The sequence below is a fragment of the Cupressus sempervirens genome, chromosome 5 (assembly GCF_028749045.1).
Source record: "Cupressus sempervirens isolate cs-2001-9-10 chromosome 5, ASM2874904v1, whole genome shotgun sequence".
NCBI lineage: Eukaryota > Viridiplantae > Streptophyta > Pinopsida > Cupressales > Cupressaceae > Cupressus > Cupressus sempervirens.
In genome coordinates this window covers 882,217,901-882,223,526 of record NC_143122.1, presented here as the reverse complement: position 1 = coordinate 882,223,526, position 5,626 = coordinate 882,217,901, and the positions used below count along the sequence as shown (strand labels likewise).

At 33.7% G+C, this 5,626-nt stretch overlaps 1 pseudogene; it reads right to left on the bottom strand.

Annotated features, from left to right (window-relative positions):
- Positions 1–389: 389 nt before the first annotated feature.
- Positions 390–1,146, bottom strand: LOC149558755 (uncharacterized; annotated as a pseudogene).
- Positions 1,147–5,626: the final 4,480 nt, after the last annotated feature.

The following is a 5,626-nucleotide window of genomic DNA, read 5'->3' as shown; positions in this document are numbered from 1 at the left end:
TAAAAACTATATTAATAGCTTTCGTTCTCAATTCAACTCAACTTCATTTACAGTAAAAAGGGTTTACTGCACAACTTGGCCGATTTCTTGCAGGGTTATAAAAAAACCATAAAAAGGAACTACATAAATTCAGTGACCTCTAAGCAAAGACTCATAATGTAAATACCAAACCATAAAAACCATAAAGCATACAATATTACAAATTAGGATCAATTGAACACGATGGTGGTTCGAATATGACATAGCTCATTTTGAGTAATTTTAAATTCAACTCTAAATTTATTTGCATCAACATTCTAATTCACATTCCATGATCCAATCAATCCCAACGGTAACAGGTCAGTGATCTATCCAACCAATCCTCAAACCATAGAGTGAGTGATCCATCTATCCATCTTCAAATATGATGATCAATATTGATGCAAAAACTACTATAGAATACATCACTAGATATGATACGCCCTATAGATGAAAAAAAAGCTTAGTTGAATCCAAAAGCACTCATAACCATATTCAGTAAAACTCATACTTACCATACCCTAGCTTGCAATGGGTGTTGACATCATTGTCAAGAACTCATCAAAGTTAACCTGGCCATCCCCGTCAGCATCCATTCAGCATCCACTCTGGCAATCATACTATGACAATCATCAAGGCTGGAAATCTCGCCCAATCTTCTTAAAACACTGTCGAGTTCATGAGCAGAGATGGATCCATCGCCGTTCACATCAAACATCTTAAAAGCTTCTTGCAGATCCTGCAACCTCGCAGTGCTATCCACGTCACGCGTATTAAGCGCCACGAATTCCGCCAAGTCGAAGTGGCCCTCGCCATCCGAGTCAGCCTCTGTCATCGTCATCTTCACTGATCTCGTGGCCCAGCGAGCGCATGACGTGGCCCAGTTCAGATAGAGATATTTTCCCGTCACCGTTGCCGTCAAATTTGTTGAACACGCTTTCCAGTTCAACGACACGTGCCAACGACGTGAGCTTTTCACCGGCGGATGCGCTTCTTTTCCGGCACCAGAGACCAGAAGTGTTCCATCCCGACGGTGATTTTCTCGGTCGAGATCTCCTAAAAAAAGATGTTGAATCCCTGCGATTCAGCCGGCGTGTTTTTCCGGCTGGCAAACCACGGAAGCAACATTGAAGTTTCCAGATTTAAATCTCCAGGCGCTATTGTTCAACATCAATATTTTAATTTAATCAAATCAAATCAATCTTGTACTTTATGTAGCTTTTCTTTTCATATTTACAATCATTTTTTTAACTCTTTGAACTGATATTCTTTCTTGTAATTCAAGCATTAAAAATTTACATTAATTTCCATTCATCATAAATATAGGAAAAAAAAAAAGAATGACACTTGAATGTGTCATAAATTATCCACGAATAAAATATTGGAATATTACGGAAACAATATTATTGAACCACAAAAAAGTCCCAACCAAAGTCCTTCGCGAGGGAGAATGCAATTGTTCAAGCCGCTTTAAATGTGGAAATATTTATTTGTTCCAGAAGATTTGACAAACCCCATGTCAAAGAAGGAAAGTCAATTTGAAAAGATTTTATCACGTGAATGAAGAAAAGTGGATTTAGGAAATATTTAGTAGATTCCATTCTTTGTATCAATATAAAGTTGGGTAGCATGTAATAATTTAGAAATGGTTTCAATCTAAAGTTAGGTAGCATGTAATAGTTTAGAAGTGTAATAAATGCAGATTTTGGAGCAATAAATATCTTTTTTATTATTAATTTTTAGCTTTCATTAAAATTATGAAGGTTGTTATAAAACTTTAACTTTACAAATAAATTTATTTAAGTTATAAAATCTTCTTCTTATTGTAAAATAAATAAATAAACAAGTTTTATAAAATATTTCGTAATAACTTTTATTTTTATTTTTAAGTATCTTTTTAAAAAAAATATTTTTATAGATAACTAAGTATATATTACTCTTCTTAGTTAATTATTAGAGTGATTAGAAAGACAAAATTAAATATTTTTTATTATTTTTTACAAATTGTACTTGATGTCATTAGATGATGGTGAGTTGAAATATCTTCATTGTGTAAAAAATCTACTTTATTTTTCTAAAATATTTTTCAATGTAAGGTTGATTTTGAGGCAAGAGGAAATTTTTTTACCTTTACGATTTGAAGTACACAAACCTTTAGCCCCAAGCTTATTTTTTGGTACTAAGTTTCTCAAATATTAAATATTTTCTCATGAGCAACCCACAAAAAATATCTAACCAATGCTACATACAACTTTATAGGTGCACCTAAATAAATATTTATTGTGGCTCAATAGTTGACACAAGGTAGGTAGGAGGAAAGGAACCAATTCCCATCTCCTAACACCTCGCCAAAAATACACACAGAAGCAAACACACATCAAGCAACAAAGAACCAACTCTATCCATGAATAGATACTTATTGATTAGACATATCACATGATAATATACATATGCCAGGTTGTAAGGCCTTCCTGCTTGCAGCCAATACAATGAATTACAACATCAGAGCTCAAAACTTGTTGTCTTGAGACTTTATCTACTTCTCTATCTACTAACTTACTTTCCTAAATCTAATCCAAGTCCTTATATAGCTAGCAAGACCACAAGTCAGCCTGTCAAGCAGTTAATTACAAAATAGGTCTTGCCTTGGACAAGAAAACAAAAGAATTAGCAAATGACAAAAAGACAATTCATGCTCTTATGGATAGGTCCACATGTGATCTAAGAGATGCCCCTCAACCACGCAAGATGTCACGTCATCATAGGAAACTATGCAAAAGGAAACTCCATGGTACGCTGAATGAAACAAGCAGTAGAAAGCGAGAGGAGAAAGAGACACAAAACTTCAAGCTCAAAGAATATTAGGTTCCACGCATTTAGGGTAAGGATCAACAATGGGTCCACATTAAGTTGCCAACCACACACAACTTGAAACCATGAGCAACAATGACTGCTCCTCAAACAACAAACTAGTACAGAAAACAAAGCAATATTTTTGGTTGATGCAAGATTGCTCATTGACCCAAGATGTGTCTGCATCAATAGTGTGAGGGTTTAAGGTAAACCAAAGAAATACACAATATTAAAATATAATGCACAATAAGAGGCAAAATAACAATACACAATAATAGAGAGATTTAAGCTGGTTGCCTAATATGGGTTGCATCCACTAGAGGAATAGTGACCCACTTCTTTTTTATTATCTAGCAAAGAGAAAAAAGAGAAAATCAATGCAATAAGTTTCACATTATACAACCACTAATTTAAAGGCCTTTTAGGTGGTTTACAAAAGGTTGGTTTATGTGTCAAAACTGTATTCAAATATTTTAGTAATAATAGACAATTTTGACTTTGGCAGTGTTGCCCCTAGACCCCTATTATGGGGTCCACCCTAGCCCCCATTAGGAGGTCATCCTACAAGCCTAGTAGGAAAGGTTTTGTCCCCTACATTTTGTTGTTAACTAAGTTGGGGGGGAAACACATTTGGTAAAGTTACCAAATTTTAGTCCCCACAACATGATTAGTCACAATAGACCAACAATCTCCCACTTGGAGACTGATTAGACATCTCCCAATATGTGTTGTAAATACATATTATTCTATTCTTGTGTAGGGTATAAAACACCCCATTCCTCAAACTTTTTCTTTGTGACTAAAAGTTCCAAAAACAAATATCATTCCTACAATCTTATAAAAAAAATCTTCCCCTAAAGTCACACACACCATTTTCTTACAAGCTTCTTAAAAATACTTATACTTGAATTAACATAGGCCAAAAAAGTTCAAACCCCAAGTTCTTTCTATGATTAAGAATTAAAATATTCAAATTTAGGAATCAATTCCATGTTTTCCTAAAGCTTACAAATACTTCGTTTCTTTTTAGTTGAGCACATCTAAGAAAATGTGAGTTTCATAATTTTTCCTTTGACAAATTTTTTCATATATGCATTCTAAAACAAATCTCATGCTAATTGAAATATTTTTTGTGATAACATACATAGTTAGATATAGTATGACTCGTATACAAGTTGTTTGTGTTAAGAATTGTGGATCTCTGATAGATAAACAATTACAAATGCTTGTAGATAAATTCTAAATCAAATTGTGCAGAAAAAAATTGCTTATCTAAATTGTGACTTGTAGTAACCTTTTATCAGTCTCCCTCCTTTAGTAATGATAGAGACTCTTGATCGTTGTATAACAAAATGAGAATGATAATAATAAACAATGGTGATACTAATCCGTAGGTACTCAGATGCCTTTGATCGATGCTTTTCCTAACAGCAGCAGTGAACACATATATATAAGCAAGGAGAGACATGACTCTAAAGAGTCATGTCTCTACATGGCTGAAAAGCCATGTAGGGACATGCCTCTTCGGAGGCATGTTTAGTTAATATAACTATTCAAAACAAATAATATAAGTCGTGCCCAATAACAATCAAAGGGCCCAATAATAACCATGACAAAGCAAGGGTATGAAACCCAATACAAGTAATGAGTCATTGATAATATAAAGCCCGACCAATAAGTTGGTCAACAGTATGTTTATCTTACTGTCAGTAATTCATATGTATGAAAAAGGTATATGAATACGTATATGTATGCATGTGTACGTATGCACATATCTCTTAGATACATATCAGATAGTGATAACATGAATTTGATACTTATCTCTCTGTAATGTAAAACAAATATTAGCAATGTAGATGCTCATATGTCAACGATGTAAAGTAAATAGTGGTAGCATTCATGTTTTGCTTCTTCTGACACTAAACATTAACACTCCCTCTTTATCTAGGGAGAAACAAAACATCAATAAATCAAAGTCATCACATAAGCAACATCATATGAACAAAAAATGGTCTCTACTTGCATTTAAGCAATGTCTAGAGATAGCACACATGGTCTCTACTTGCACTTAAGCAATGTCTAGAGATAGCTCATATAATCTCTACTTGCACTTAAGCAATTTCTAGAGAAACCTAGAAATAATCTCTACTTGCACTTAAGCAATTTCTAGAGAAGCCCAGAAATAATTTCTACTTGCACTTAAGCAATGTTTAGAGAAGCCCAAAAATAATCTCTACTTGCACTTAAACAATGTCTAGAGAAGCCCAGAAATAATCATTTACAAGATCGTCACCTTGTAAATAGTTTTCTTACACTTGAATATGTCCATGAAAGATCGTCACTCGTCACCTTTCATTACATATCAAGTACTATCTAGCAACCAATGGAAACAAGATCTCAAATGAAACAACTCTTTTATTTCAAAAAATTTCATTACAAATAATCATACCAAGTTTTTCTCTGAAGTATTTCAATTTTACTTTAGCAAGAGGTTTGGTAAGGATATCAGCTATTTGATCATTCATACATATATATTCCAATTGAGTGACTCCTCGATTAACCATATCTTTGATGTAATGAAATGGAATTTCAATGTGTTTAGAGTGATTGTGAAACACAGGATTAGAAGAAAGCTTGATACAACTTTGATTATCACAATATATCACGGTGGGCTTCAAAAGTCTTTTAAAGAGATCTAAAAGTGACTTTCATAGTCATACTACTTCTCTAGCACCCAAGGAAGGTGCAATATACT